Source organism: Pleurodeles waltl, chromosome 6, assembly GCF_031143425.1.
Source record: "Pleurodeles waltl isolate 20211129_DDA chromosome 6, aPleWal1.hap1.20221129, whole genome shotgun sequence".
NCBI lineage: Eukaryota > Metazoa > Chordata > Amphibia > Caudata > Salamandridae > Pleurodeles > Pleurodeles waltl.
In genome coordinates this window covers 443,946,707-443,963,318 of record NC_090445.1, presented here as the reverse complement: position 1 = coordinate 443,963,318, position 16,612 = coordinate 443,946,707, and positions in this window count along the sequence as shown.

Sequence of the window (16,612 nt, the reverse complement as noted above, 5' to 3'; positions counted from 1 at the left end):
GGGCCCTCTTACGGGGGCCTCTGCAGTGCCCATGCCACTGGCATGGGCACTGCAGGGGCCCCCAGGGGCCCCGCGGCACCCCCTACCGCCATCCTGTTCTTGACGGTCGAACGGCCAGGAACAGGATGGCGGTAGGGGGTGTCAGAATCCCCATGGCGGCGGAGCCCGCTCCGCCGCCATGGAGGATTCTCCCGAGCAGCGGAAAGTCGGCGGGAGACCGCCGACTTTCCGTTTCTGACCGCGGCTGAACCGCCGCGGTCAGAATGCTCGACGGAGCACCGCCAGCCTGTTGGCGGTGCTCCCGTGGTCGGTGACCCTGGCGGTCACCGACCGCCAGGGTCAGAATGACCCCCATAGAGTGTTATGGCATAGAGTGCTGTGGTGCAGAGTGGAGTTGCACAGACTAGAGTGGCATGGGGGAGTGGCGTAGAGTGGTGTGTCATAGAGTAGAGTGGAGTGGCATGCCACAGAGTGGTACAGTGTGTTATAGGGAAGGGATGTAGAGTGGAGTGGTATGTCATATAACGGAGTGGTGTGTCATTGAGTGGAGTGAACAGTCACTCAGTGGAGTAGTGTATCATAGAGTGAAATGTCATAGAGTGGAACAGAGTGGAGTGGAGAGTTGTAGAATGTAGTGGCAAGTCATAGAGTGAAGTAGCATGTCAAATAGTGGAGTCGGATGTTGTACAGTGGACTGGAGTGGTGTCTCCTTGAGTGCTGTAGAGTGGAGTACAGTGGCATAGAGTGGTGGGACGTACAGTGGAGTTAAGTGTTCCAGACAGTGCTTAATTTGTGCTTGTTGTTTGTGGTGTTGAGCACCGGCACTTCTTTGTGAGGGCCGGGGCTTATTCTTCTGCCTCAGGCATTTGCTGCGAGCAAAAGACACATATGGGAAAGACGGAAGTAGGAAAAACTAAAAAGCATCATAAAAGGAGAAAGTAGGAAGTTACAGGATGAGCTGAAGGGGCAGGGGTGGCCGTAAATGGATTGAAGAGGCCTGAGATGGCTTCAGGATAACGCTGCCTCAGTATTCTGTGCTGGCAGATTTAATTACAGCAGCCCTGTGTTTAAGAGAAGGGCTTTGAGCACCGGCACCTCTTTATTTACAAATTAAGCACTGGTTCTGGAGTGGAGTGGCACAGAGTGGAGTAGCCTTTAGTAGAGTGGAGTGTCTTAGAGTGGAGTGTCATAGAGCAGAGTGTCATCAAGTGCAATGTCATTGAGTGTCACCCTGTAGAGTGGCAAAGAGTGAAGTAGAGTGTTGTACAGTGGAGTGGCATAGAGTGGAGTTGAGTGCTGTAGAGTGGAGTGCTGTCGAGTGGAGTGTCACACAGTAGAGTGTCATAGGGTGAAATGGTACAGAGTGGTGTAAAGGAGTAGAGTGGAGTAGAATAGAATATAATAGAGTGGAGTAATGTAGCATAGAGTGGTGTAGATGGAGTTGTGAGGAGTGCCCTAGCATGGAGTACTGTGTCGTAGAGTGGCATAGAGTGCAGCAGAGTGTTGTAGAGAGGAGGGTGTAGAGTGCCAAAGAGTGTTGTACATTGCAGTAGAGAATTTTGGCATACAGTGTCATGGAACATAGGGGAGTTTCATAGAATGTTGTGGCATAGAGTGCAGCAGCGTAGACTGAAGTGACATAGAGAAGAGTGGTGTAGAGTGGAGTGGCATAGAGCGGAGGTGCATGCCATACAGTAGACTGGAGTGGCATAGCCTGGGGTGGTGTGTGGTAAAGTAGATTGGAGTACTGTGTCATAGAGTGGCATGTCTTAGAGTGTGTTGGAGTCGAGGAGCGTAGAATGGAGTGCAGTGCTTAATTTGTAAATAAAAACGTGCCAGTGCTAAAGCTCTCCTCTGAAACACGCGGCTGCTGCATAAATGTGCAAGCAGAGAATAGTGGGCCAACGTAATCCTGAAGCCTTCTCAGGACTCTTTATGTCATTTACAGCCACTCTCTGCCACTACAGCTCACTCTTGCACCTTTCTGCTTGCTCCATTTGCTATGCTTTTTTGGTTTTCTCTTCCTCCGTCTTTCCCATATGTGTCTTTTAGTCGCAGTAAATACTTGTGGTAGAAAAATAAGTGCCGGTCCTCAAAAACAAGCGCTGGTGCCTCCCCCGGAAACCACCAGCTCAAATGAAGCACTGGTGGAGTGGCATATCATAGAGTGAAGTGTTGTGTCACAGAGTGGAGTGGTGTGTTGTAAGGTGAAACGGAGTGAGGTGTCAGAGAGTGGCCTGTCATAGTGTCTTGGAGTCAAAGTGCGAATAATGGAGTGGCATACTGCGGAGTGGCATGTCATAGTGCAGTGACATGTCATAGAGTGCAGTGGCTTGTCATAGAGTGGAGTGGCGGGAGTTGACAGAGTGGAGTGGCTTGACGTAGAGTGGAGTTGCATGTTGTAGAGTGAACTGGCATGTTGTAGAGTGAACTGGCGTGTTATAGAGTGGAGTAGAGTGGTGTATGGCCAAGTGTCTTTTGTCACAAGTTTTTCTTTTTTCTTTGAATAGTTTTGAGGAAGTACTGCAGTACTCCGTAAACTTTTTAAAAATATATTCAATGATAAAAGTACTGTTTCCTAACCATTGAGACTTTGGTGAAGTGACTTATTTCTCCCTGTAGGTGTTAAAAATAGTAATATGTGGTATCTCACTTAGAAACCCCAACGAAAGCCAAAGTGTGGTCTAAACAATATAGCTGCCTTTTTATTTTGTAAGGGCTTTCATTAACCAGTAATGTTGTGTTTTGTCATTTTTGTCATTGCTATGTACCACAATATACCAAGGCCCAATACACCACTTTGTTTGTTTTTGTCCTTTATTACTTAAAAACTACTGGACCAATTTTCATAAAATAAGGAAAAGCACCCTTTCCACAACATCATCTATATTCCTGCAAAATGTAATCAAAATCAGCTTATTTGCCACTATGACCCTCTAAAAGGTTTATGAAAAATGCATTAATGAATCCCCCAAAAGCTTTGCATCATCAGCCAATGTAGAATAAAGAATAGCTCTGCAAAGTTTCATGGAGATTCATCAAACTGTGGCAAAGTTATTACCAATCAAAAATCTCTGGAATTTTTTTCCTCTAATTTTGCCCCAAATTTGTGGACAATCTGTGAATCCACTGCAACAATAAAAAAAAGAAAAGACACGTGCCCCCACCCTACAAAAATTAATACTGCTGGGGTGGGCCATGACCCAGGGGATGGTACAATTACATATTAAGGGTCCCCCTCACTGAGCCTCTGTGAGGCCCTAGGAACCACATCCAACTGGACCAACATTAGCATAATGGGGAGGGGGCATGTGGTCCCCTCGCAGAGCCTGAAAAGGACCTGGGACTCCATTCCCCTATGTCACATATAAAATAAAAGGAAGGTGGGCACGTGTTACCCTCCTCCAGCCTTGAAAAGTCCCACGGACACACTACCCTTTAGTCAACATAATCAGAAAGGGGAGGAGGGGCACCTGGCCCTCCATCCCCAGCCTGTAAACAACCTCTGGGCCTCACCCCGGGTCACAACTCTGAAAATGGCGAGGAGAGTAAGTGCATCCCCCTTCCCAGAGCCATACAGTGTCCCCAGGCCCCATATTAATTCATACAGCGCAAAGTTTAATAAAAAAAAATATCCCTGCTCCCTCCCCAAAATTAGAAAAAAACATGTTTGGTGGTGTTCTGCCTATTCTAGAGGCATCACTTGTTACCATATATACTCTTTGAAAATGTCCCAGGGAATTATGGGGTGCTCCTTGGTAGGAACAGTGAATAATAATTGAGCTGTTCTGGCTCACTCACTTATTTACTTTTTCCATTTATTTTTTTTGTTTTGTTTCACTCTCTCAGTCCCACCCAAGACATCAACATATTTACTTTTTTTTGGAGAGGTGTGGTGAGGGAACCCCAGGGCCTCAGTGGCTCTCTGCCAGTGGGTCCACACAGAAGCCAGCTTTTTGTTTTGAAAAAATGATTCGGGGTAGCCCCATGCTCACCTGGGACACCCTACAGCATATTTTATGCTGACGGCTGTGGGCGGTGAGCCCAAACATCCCCACCGCCCCCGCAGCCCCACCTGCTCCCCTGCTTTCACCAGTCCTGAGTGCAGTGGGAGCCGGCATTGCTCTCCCCGTGAGAGCAGCTTTCTTTTGCAGGTGCAATTCTGTGTTCTTCCCTGCCTGAGAATGCAGGCAGGGAAAACGTTTTGTGATCCCACTCATCATGAGCAGCTTTGTGTTCCTGCTGGCTGGGTGAGAGAACCTTACACTTTCCCTGCCCGCACTCTCAGGCAGGCAAAACAAGGTGCCCCGGAGGTTGGGGACCTGTCCCTGAGCCAACCTCAGAGGATGGTGCCCCAGGGCCATTGAAAAGCTCTGGGAGGGGCTTTTAGGATCCTTGAAACACCAACAATTGGTGATTGTAGGAAACTGGCTTTTTATGTGGTGAACCAATGTTGGGGTACGCCATGCAAAAAGTCCAGGTGACCCTTCTTGGTTTACAGTGTCTTGCTTTAATAATCCCAAGCTCTCTATTTGTGGTAGTGTAGTTGAGCAGTTTCGGCTTATCATTTAGAAAATAACACAGTTTTTTATATATATTTTGACACCAAGATCATTGATATTGGGTAAGAACCTTAGGTGTTATAAGTTTTTACAGGTAGAAACAGTAGAAAATTACAGCTGTCAGATTTGAGGCACGAGCCTCGAAGGTGGTAATATTATCCTATTGGAGGAAAATTCACTGCACTGAAATACCAGTTTTCAAGGTTCTTCTCCTGAACTTAAGGGGCTTAGGGACCAAGGTCCAAGAAACTACCAGGAGTTCAGTTTTACCTTCCCTTGAGTGTCTGGGTGCAGAGGTGCTGGCCACGCTGGTAGCCTCGAGCGCTAAGTGGTAAAATCAATGGAGAAAAAGTGGGGACTGCGGGACCAGCCCAGCAGAACCCACCAGGGGGGCTCAGCTCCTGATGTTCTCTGGAGCATGAATACACAGTCGATTGATGTAGACCCGGAGTAGGGGGCTCGGGTGCCAAGGTGTTTTGCCTGGCGAGTTGTTCGAGAGAGAGGCTCTTGCTTGGTTTAGGTGACCTGCAGAGGGAAAGGAAAGAAGACTTGCAAGGGCGCCGGTACCCAGGTATGGGTGCAGTGAGGCTCCGGGAAGGCTAAGGGGGTTATTCTAACTTTGGAGGAGGTGTTAATCCATCCCAAAAGTGACGGAAAAGTGACGGATTTACCACCAGCCGTATTACGAGTCCATTATATCCTATGGAACTCGTAATACGGCTGGTGGTATATCCGTCACTTTACCGTCACTTTTGGGACGGATTAACACTCCTCCAAAGTTAGAATAACCCCCTAAATGTCTCAAGACTTGGTGAAGCAATGGGGCTGAGCTTCTGGACTCTTGATGTTCTTGTCCTAGTGAGTTGGTCCCACAGTGGACCCAATGGTCAGCAAAACAGCGAACTGGGAAGATGCAGTCAATGCCTGCAGATGCAGGGAGATGGCTCCTCCACCTCAAGACAGATGCTGCTTAGTTGGCGAAGTAGTGGCAGGGCGAGTCTTTTCTTGAAATTGTTGGGAAAGTAGCATACAGGCAGAGTTGGGAGCCAATTTCTACTCTAATCCACAGCCCTTGCAGATTTGGCTCTTTTTGGTTCTTCCTCTGTTTCCAGGTGTCAGGAGAACCCCTAAATACTGATTTTAGGGGTGTTTTAAGTGAGTGTAGATTAGTGGCCAATAGGCTACTTACCCCTGGGGTGACTACACACCCTATATGAATACTTCCTGTGGAGAGTGGGCATTTTACTGACCAAGAGTTCCTAGTACCTCTAAAAACAAGATGGTGGAACCCTCCTTAAGTGTCCACTTCAGGTAGCCCACCTTACAGGCGTGATTAGCCTAGAAGTGAAACACACCTCTTGAATACTTTCCCATGTGCTCTGGTGCCAAATGGGCCTCGGGGCAGGGGGTGGAGTTCTCCAGGATTGGGGGAAGCCGGGGTCACATATCAAAGGTGGTAGGAGCTCTGAAGCCCTGGCTCTGATGTGCTAAATTGCTAGCCATCCTGTTGGCAGAGGCCTGATCACCTTCCTCTGGAGCAGGCATTTTTTCTGGCCTCTGAGAGCGCAGACTGTCACGTGCAGGGGGTCAGAAACTCATCTGTGGTGGCAGGCTAGTCAGGACCAGTCAGCCAGCACACTAAGAAACTGGTAGTTTTCCAGGGTGCACCTCTAATGTGACCTCTGGGTGCATGTCATATTGGCATCAATACGAATTTATTGAGACAAGGTGTTTGATACCAAACACCATTAGTTTCAGTGCAGCCATTATGTAGCTGGGTCGCTCATGATAACTAGTGTTGTGTACATGTCCCTACAATGGATACCTGATCACTTGCAATATCTAGCAATGCAAATCACAGGAGCCTATCTGTTCATGGAGATTGGCCCTCACATGTAGTATAATGCACCTACCTTAGGGCTCTAAGTTGTGTTTTCAAAATGGTTTGCACCATTTCATGCATCCTGCAGTGGCAGTCTGTATGCGTTTGAGTGTCGGTCCCTTAGGGTGGCAAATTATATGTTGCAGCCCTTAGGGACCCTCTTTAGTACCCCTGCTCCGGGTACTAAGGTTACCGTTTACTAGGGACTTACCTGGGTGCTAAAGTCATTGCCAACTGGGTTACAATTGTCAATTGTCTCATTTAAGGAAAGAGAAGTGGCACTCAGGGCCTGGTTAGCAGGGACCCAGTGCATCTTCAGTCAAAATAACATCAATACTAGGCAAAAACGTGGTGGTGACCATGTGTGAGAAAGTAGCCTCTTTCTAGCATGGTTACCCCCATTTTTGGCCTGTTTCTCAGTGTGTTTGACTGCGTCACTGGGATCCTGCTAACCAGGACCCCAGTGCTTATGCTCTCTCCCCTTTAAATGTGGTTGTTGGATACTGCTAGCAGTATTCCACTCATAATTGGCATACTGGTGACCCCTTATAAGTCCTTAGTATGTGGCACCTAGGTACCTAGGGCATTGGGTTCCAGAGGATTCCTATGTGCTGCAGCATTACTTTTGCCACACATAGAGAGCTCATGCAAAGGCTTCTACAGGACTGCCATTGCAGCCATTGTGAAATGGTCCATGCACCATTTCACAGCCATTTACACTGCACCTGGTCACTTAAAAGTCACCCATATACCCGGCCTTCCAACCCTGAAGGTTGGGTGTAGAATACCTGTGTGTGAGGGCACCCCTGCACTAGCAGAGGTGCCCCCATGTCATCCAGGACCAATTACCCGGACTTCGTGAGTGCAGGGACACCATTTTACATGTGCACTGGACATAGGTCAATACCTATATCCAGCTTCACAGTGGTAACGCCCAATATGGCCATGTGAGGTGTCTAACATCTTGGAATTATACCCCAATGCTGATTCTAACATTGATTGTATAATTCCACGCACTCTGTGGGCTTCATAGTGGACCTGCAATACTGCCATACCAGCCTTCTGAGGTTTTCCAAGCAGCCCCAGCTGCTGCCACCTCACAGACAGGTTCCTGCCCTCCTGTTGCTCAAGCAAGTCAAGCCCAGGAAGGCAGAACAAAGCATTTGCTTTGGGAGAGGGGTGTTACACCCTCTCCCTTTGGAAATATGTGTTACAGACATGGGAGGGGTAGCCTTCGAGAGCCTCTAGAAATGCTTTGTAGGGCACAGATGGTGCCCTCATTGCATAATCCATTCTACACCAGCTCAGGGACCCCTATGTCTCCCAGTTTATTATTTGCTGTCAGATGTTCACCACTAAGTCGCCCATGGTATAAGAGTTCCAGCAGAAGTTCTTGACCCTCCCTTCCCTGTTGTCCTCTAAATTCACTCTCCATCCTCGGTCTCCGAAGTATTTTGCTTCTCCTTCAACATGCGGCAGGGCTTCCTATAAACTTGCTCGTCCACCTGCACTATCATTGATGACCCAGCAGAGTCAATTTTGACACTCTCAGCAGCCTCTCTCTGAGCGTCTTCCATAGTATTCTCCACCAGCATCCTCCATCCTCAGGGTTGCCTGAGCTGGCTTCTGCTCCAGTTCCTCAACCAGAGCAGCATCCCATTTCTTTATCTGCAACTCTGACTCTGTTTGCTTATTAGTCTGCTCGCTGTTCTGCTCAGTGATCTGCTGCAGGGAAAATGCCTTGTCCACCTTATGGTCCACGTTGTGGTAAAAGCTAGTTATCAACCTTTTGGGAAGACCAAAATCAGCCTCTCTAGAATCGCAACTAGCAGGGATGGCGCAGAAGCAGAATCAGGTCCTTTAGGTATTGATACACAATGAAGGACAGTAGTCTTATATTCCTTCCAACCGGAACCTTTTGCTTTAGGTTGTCCCATGATTAATCTACTATATACTGTCATTGAGCGCCTTGGTACTATTTGCCTAGCGCTCGTCGTTCGTCTGTTTTTCAGTGTCATTTTCCCTGCTATTCTCTAACCACCGCTGGTGTCCAGTATCCAATGGCCAATTTGGTTGTCAAGCACAGTCACAGACTAGTAATGGTACTAGGTCGAGGTGGCGGGAGAGCAAACGGAGTGGAGCAAACCTCACCAGAACCTAGTCTGGCCACTTCCGTGCCTCTCCGGCTCAATCCCAAGGCCCCGGCTCTAATGCCTCAGCCACACACACCACACCGGACACACCAGCCTGTCCTAGCCTACTGCGCTGCCCGCTGCCCTTCTTAGCTCTCAGGTCACAGTGCCTCTTTTAAATCCTTGTTGCACAGTCCTTGTAGGCAGGTCCGAGTGGCTCAGGCAGTGGTTTTCCACCTCTCCCTGTCCTGATCTACTCCCACCTTCCACCTATTTGCCATTGGTGGGGGGTGCTATGGCCCCTACTATACCCTTACTGGTTAGCGCTGCACCTCTCCTAGGTACTCCTAGGTGCTCTGGCCTCTCCTGGCCTCTAAGTTTTTCGGGCCTCACAGGGCGGTAGGGGGTGGTATATTGTCACTCCCCTACTTTCCCCTACACCATCCACTCTCAACTAGTTCTCCCGGCACTCCGGGTTTTCTCCTGGTTTCTCCCCGGTTCCTGGGACCCATGGCACTCCCGTGGCCTTGCCTAACCTATAGTCTGTGCTGCAGCGTTGTTGGACCCTCCCACTGCTTCGTCCGCACTCGTCGGTGCTCCCTGCTCCCTCCACCCTGCTGTACTCATGCTCACAGCGCGCACTAATATGCGCCGATATCCAAATTTGGTTGGCTAATCTTCCAACAGGCTCAACAGGCTCAGCCCGGGTGCCCAAATGTTGCTGAGCTCGGAGTCCGGAGCCCATAGCGGAGCGTTACCAACTGCTGATGCTGCACTGCGATCACACCCCTCCTCGCTCCTTTGCTAGTCAGCTCCTCCTGCATCTGCCGTCAGCGTCTACAGCGTCTACAATTTCTGGCGTGAAACTGGACAAAGGAAAGGGGAGTGACAACTCCCCTGTCCATCACCATCCCAGGAGTGGTGCCCAGACCTCCTCCAGAGTGTCCCAGGATTTTGCCATCTTGGATTCCAAGGTGGTGTGGCACTCTGGGAGCATCTGAGTGGCCGGTGCCAGCAGGTGACATCAGAGCCCTCCCCTGATAGGTGCACCTGTGTAGCTGACCAATCCACCTTTCAGGGCTATTTAGGGTCTCTCCTCTGGGTGTTTCCTCAGATTCGTATTGCAAGACTCCAGCAAGAATCCTCTGCATCCTTTACTTTACCTTCTACAGAAGAAACTGCATCTGGACCCTCCAGGAACTCAACAAACTGCAACAAAGAAGCAAAGACGATTTCTGCAACATTGTATCTTCAGCTCCTGCCAGCAACTGCAACTGTTTCCAGGTCATGCATCCTCAGAGGACAGCCAGTCTTCAGCCTGCACCAGAAGAACGAAGGAATCTCCCTTGAAGTGAAGGACTCACGCCCCTGCTTCAGCAGACACCCCTCTGCAGTGATGACCGGTAGCGTGGGTCCCCTCTCCTGACGAAGTGCCTGGATCCAGCAACACGGGTGATAGACTGAAGTGGTCCCGATGATCTTAAGGTCCAGCTGTCCAACTTTGGTGGAGGTAAGAGCTTGCCTCCCCACGCAAGACAGTACCCCCGTGCACCGCGTATTTTGCAATTGCCAAGACTTGTGTGCAACCTTCCACAAAGTTTCCTGCCTGGTCTTCTGAGGGCTCTCCGAGTTGCTGGGAGCCCCCTCTGCCTCCCCCTCCTGGGTAGAGGCCACCAGGTCGCTCCTGGTCCCGGACAGTGCCATTTTCTGATAACTGCGTGCTTTGCATGTGCCAAGGCTTGTTGGCAGAACCCAGCAACGCCAACCAGACTGCAATCATCCATCCAGTGTGGGACATCATCTGCACCAACCAGGAACTCGCATCTGTCTTCTTGGGTGCAGTACTGACTGTTCTTCTTCACTGGTGGTTCTTCTTTTGCACCTTCATCTGGGTTAGCAGTGGCTCCTGTTCGCCCTGGAATCTTCAGTGCTTCTTGGACTTAGTCCTCTTCTTCCACAGGTCGTCAGGTCCAGAAATCCATCATTGGTGTCTTGCAGTCTCTTCTGGTTCTTGCATAATCTTCTATCATGTGTTCTTGTGTGTACTAGGAAACTTACTGTGATGTACTCCTGCTTTCCTGGGCTCTGGGGTGGGTTCTAATACTTACCTTTGGTGTTTTCTTACACTCCCAGTGCCCCTCTACACACTACACTTGCCTAGATGGGAAACCGACTTTCGCATTCCACTATTTTAGTATGTGGTTTGTGTTCCAGCTAAGCCCATTTCTACCTACTGTGATTTTCACTATTTGCACTGTTTTCTAACTGTTTTTACAGCTATTACTGCATTCTAGTGTACATACTGTGTATATTACTTACGTCCTAAGGGAGTATAGTCTCTAAGGTATTTTGGCATTTGTGTCACCAAAATAAAGTACCTTTATTTTTGTAGCACTGAGTATTTTGTGTAAGTAATGTGTGACTACAGTGGTATTACATGAGCTTTGCATGTCTCCTGGATAAGTCTTAGCTGCTCAGTTACAGCTACTCCTAGACAGCCTGGCTTCTAGACATTGACTACATTTCACTAATAAGCGATAACAGAACCTAGTATAAGGTTTAAGTACCTTTGGTACCCACTACAAACCAGGCCAGCCTCCTACACCACGTCAAACAGGGCACTTTCCTACAATAATGACAGTCAAAACAGGGACCCATTCAATATTAGGAACATAATATAGATATTTTATAAAACATATATTAAATAAACCTAAAGAGATTCTTGGCACTCAGACCCAGACCGAAGAAAGGGGAACTGCACTAGCCCTAATTCTGGTGACCACTGATGGGAAAAATAAAAAATTCGAAGAGCCTGGAGACTTTTTTTTGGATGATCCGAACATGAAAGTTGCTAGAAGACATGCACGATCCGACACAGCATGACCATCGCAGGATTCATGGGATAACATGCTAGGAAGAGATGAACGAGGCAGACTGGGTGAAGTCACATGGCCACATGCAGTGGACTACAAGAAGAAAGAAAATACAGAAGATACGAGAGACAAAATCATCTCTAAAAGATTAAAAATAGAATATGTTCAACTTTACCGTAATGAAGAGAAAACAATGATATAGCCTCTATATGGTTTGTATAACAGGTTAAATGTTGAACGATAAGAGTGGAAGACTACAAAGGGCAATGACTAAGCTGTCAATAAGCATGAATTAATATATTTAGTCATACTCCTTTATGTGCCATGAAACTTTGAGTTTGTATACATTTGTATAATAATGTTAGGGAACAAAGAAAGTGGGAACGTAGTTAAGGCATATACTGGAAGTGAACCTAGCAATGCTTTTTACCTTGATAGATGCCAAATTTTCCAAACCAATATACTTATAGACCAGGATTTGGGAACTTAAAAAGGTTGAAAATAGAATGCTATTGATCACAACAGGAAAGGGGCCCCAACGGTGGATGAGCCCACCAATCAGGGGCCACTTGCTCGTCTACATAAAAGATTGAGTTGTACTCTCACTCTAGTGATAGACTTTCCTGCTCTCTTTCTTTTTATTGTCTTTCAGTGCCGCCCAACTAATAACAGTGAAAATATTATAGGCTAACTACTGTCAGATTAAACTACTCAAGGCAAGAACCAAAGTATGATAAAAAAAAGCGCTATTACAATCACTGACTATGTATTGACCACACAACTGGACAAAAACATACATTATATACACAGACACATTCCCTCTTACAACTAGGGCAATCCACATAAAAGACCTTGAGTAGCTTGAGATGCCATGCAAAATAATTCTGTATTCTTTGTGTTGAGAAGGGTGAGCAGCTTTTGAGAATGGAAAATCTTTGCCTTTTACTATTTGAATTTTCATGGATATGTAAGCAACGTGCATATCAAAGCCATAGGCTCCACATCCAGGCTGGTCAACTGAAGTCTCCCCTCAGAGAGATTTCCACTGTAGCGCTATCGCCCTCATTGTGTGTAGCATCGGCCTAAGGCAGATTTACCACTCTTTACATTTGCATGATAATTTACTGTTATAGTGGAAGACCTCTCTCCAGTATTGTGCATTTGCAAGTTACACCCCATCGAATGGGAGATTACCCATTTTTCACGAAAGCCCTATGATAATAGGCAATGACGGCCGTAATAAACAAAAGAAATATCTTAATGCAAAGACAGCTGCAGACCTGAGGTAGGCCTTGCCTGCCTTGACGTGTTTTTACTCCCACGTACATATTTTCCAAATACAAAACACGTTTTTTACAAAGTCCGTTAAAAAAATGGAAAAATAAAATCAAACAAGTGGCATTGACACCAAATGCCATTGACAAAAATAGAGCAGTATGAAAGGCAGAGTCGAAGGAGTAAAGTTGCACTTCCGGTTTCTATCTAGCTTCTTCAAAGGCGGCGATGCTCCTTCGCGTGTCTCTTTGTTGTGATTTGGATTCCAGACAGGCCAAGTATGCAGAGCACACAAGGAAAATGAAAAACATCGTCCTGCCCGAAAACAGTGTGTAGAATTCTTTGAGAAGTGATTCACCTGCGAGTCATCGCACCTGGCCAAAGTGAAGGTTGTTTGTCTATCTGGAAATTCCCCCTTTCTTTACCAGTAATTACAGGGAGTGTCTAGAGCAGCAAATGACAGGGCAGAGGAAGGAACAAAGAGCGAGGGAGGGGCGAGAAACGTGAAATAAAACGCTTTCCTTTGCTCTGAGTGAGCGATTTGGAAAAGTGACCCTGCGAAAAATTCTACTAAATTCAATTACAGTCCAATGCATGAAATTTAGTTACAGCTCAAAACATCAGACCAAAAAAACTGCCTTGTGTTTGAAAAGCACATTTTATTTGTTGATCAAAGTGTTTCATCGTGTTTAGCTGCCTGAAAACAGCCGGCCTGTGTTTGAATGTTGCCTCAGAAGCAATCTTTATTGCATGACGAAATAATGTCTACAAAAGTGCAAGTCACACATTTAAATACATTTGTTTTTTTGGGCGGGGGAATAAAAATTCAACAACAGAGGTTCTCCTCAAAGACCTGGATTTAAATCTCCTGGGCCTGTATTATATAGCGCTCACTGTCCTAGCCTCTGCCACGGGGCACCTTTAATTGAGTGCGACAGGCGCAGGCAAGATCAGCAACCTATAACAGTTAATGCAATGCCCCCAGGCCAGGCTTGCACTCCCACCTGCATAGTGGACGGCAAACTGGGGGCCTCACTGCGACTTTGGCGGTCTTTTCCTCAGACTGCTGAAGCCGATGCAGTCAACAAATCGTCAGTGCTGGCGGTCTGCTGACCGCCATATAAGGAGTTGTGTTTGGAATTCCACCCATTTATGGCTTGAAGTCCAACTCCGTCGGCCTGGCGGTTGCATCACCAGCACCGCCATGCCAGCAAGACTCCGCCCGCCATATTACAAGCTGTACGGCTTGTCGGAGTCTTGCTGGCGTGGTGGTGCTGGTGGTGCAAAACCGCCAGGACCCATCCCCTCCCGGTTGACCAGCTCAATGGAAAAGGTGCCAGCGGCAGGAATGGGGATTCGCAGGGTTTTCATTGCGGGGTGACCGCCACGAAAAGCCTGGCAGTCTGCAGCTAAGTAATCCGTCCGGCAGGCAGAGGCCTGCCACCGGCCTGGAGGAGCTCACCGCTGACCGCGTCGGTGCGTCCGCACCGGCAGGCCAGGTGGCATTGTGGCGGTTTGGCTTTTACAGTGGTAAAACCTACACAGCGAGGCTGGCGGTCTGATGACCGTCAGCCTCGTAATGAGGGCCTGAGTGTTTGAATCAGCTGGTCTTTCTTTCCTTTGAGGATGGCAATACGTCCTGCCTTCAAAGAGGCAATTGAATCCCCTGAAGTGAGACTGCACCCATCTGGCAGGGGATATCTGGTGTGCTACGTGAGAACCCCTTCTCCTCTTTCAGGGAGGACTCTTGGGAGGTTCACCTCATATATGGTGCAAAATCAATGCACTCTGTGTTACAGAAGGGATGGCACAAGAATCTGCCACCCACATAATACCAAAGAGTTCCATGGGGATAGATATCATGCACACATGCACATTGAGCCCCCATGGCACTTTACACAGTATGGCCCCTGGCAAAATGAATGGATAGCATAATGTATTGAGTAAATAGCATATGAAATACTCAATGCACTCAGAAAATCATTCTAAGCTGGGTTGCCTAACTACAAGCAATGGCATCCCTTCTAATGCATTTGCAGTGCAATTGGCTTTGTTAATGCTTATTTCGCTTGGCATATTTCTAGCCAAAATCATTCACATATGGCTGCATCTGCATGTGCACAAATGCTCACGCAGGAGCGGCCATCTTGTTTTTTCATGTAGAGTAACAAACCATTCAAACTTTGCTGCCGTTGCAAATGCACACCTGCACATTCACCAGCGACCATCCAGGAATGCTTTTTAATGTTTTGAAAAAACAAACTCAAAGGTGTCTGCCCCTGCGTCAACACATGAATGAACAGTAATCCTGGAATTATTTTCAAAGTGTAACAAAAATAATTCTACGATATCTGCCAGAATGTGCATGTCTGTGCATTCATGCTCATCCCTGGTGGCATCCCTGCAATGTGTGTTATTTTTTGTTATCCTTTATTATTAATTTACCATTCCAAGAAGGCCAAAAAGAGCCTTCCACGTGAATAAACAGAAGAGAGCAGCCCAGTAACAGCGTGCAGCTGCCCGGCATCACAAAAGCAATTAAACAAAAACAAGGAAGCGGCAGTCAAGTAGGCGAGGGATGAGGGAGCAACGGAAGAACTGGGGTGATAGGAAACAGGAAGAGAAAGTGTCAGGCCTGGATGTGATGGGGAATGAGCCGATGGGGGAGAACGAGAGAGGAAAGCCGTGCACTCAAATGGAGTGCTAAAACAAAAATTAAAAAATAGTTTAGTTTCTGGTATCAGCAGTGGAGGGACAAAACTCATTAATTCAAAACAGTGGTAAATAGGTTATTCCCAAAGGGTGAGACAAAAAAAAACAAAAATAAGAAGGAAAGCTTTTGAAACTGGAGCATGAATCAGAGAAAGGCAACAAGAGGCCCATCCAAACGTGAGGAAAGCCCAATCTATGGGCCTCATTTACAAGAACTGACGCATCGCTGCATTGCGGCAGTGATGGGTCAAAGATTCTTGTGTGGCATCAATACAGGTTACAATGCCATGGATGCAATGTATTTATAATTTGAAGCATCATAGTGTAAGTACCCAAGGATGCATCAGGAATTCTGATGCATCAGTGGGAACTCTGCCGCAATGCATCAGCCTCAAAAGTGGCACATTGCTGAAGTTGGCCTTACAACCAACACAACTTCAGCAATGTGTCAAAAATCAGAGGCAATACATTTGTTCCGACGGACAGAAGTAGCCTTTTGTGTGCAGACCAATGTAAATGGCTGCAAAATGGTGGAATAGCACCTTGTACAGTCTTACATTAGTCCTGGATGGAATGTATGCAGTATGGCTATGCGTCACCCTACAGTGGGCATAGTCTGCTTATGTGCATGTAAATACCTGAGTATGTGTGACATTGTGAGTGACAGTGTAATGTGAGTGAATTCATGTATATGTTGTAGTGTTAAGTGGCAATTCTTGTATTGCCCACCTTATGTGTGTACTTACCTGCTGTCTTTTTGAGCATGCTGGCCTGGACTTGGGGACCCATTCCTCCATAGAGAAGTGACATTTCTGGCCTGTTTCTTACATGGAGTACACAACGTCACATTGCCTTGCTGCAGTGAATGATGATATCAAAGGTGCCATGATCCTAGGTTGGTCAAGGGGTCATGCAACATTATTGTCACATGTGTAGGCCTACTATGAATAGAGGGGATGTGATTTAATAACTTATTCCAGTGTGTAAAGTGACTTTAGCTGGTTAGATTCCTATTTAAAATCTACTGCATTGTTTCCGCCTGGGTTGAAGTGGTATAGGAATTGTGACACATTCCAGGCTTAGTGCGATGCATCTCAAAGATCCTTCACAGATTGAAGAACATATAAATATCACTGTGTCACTTCTAATTGGGTTTTTACGAGGGAATGCCTACCC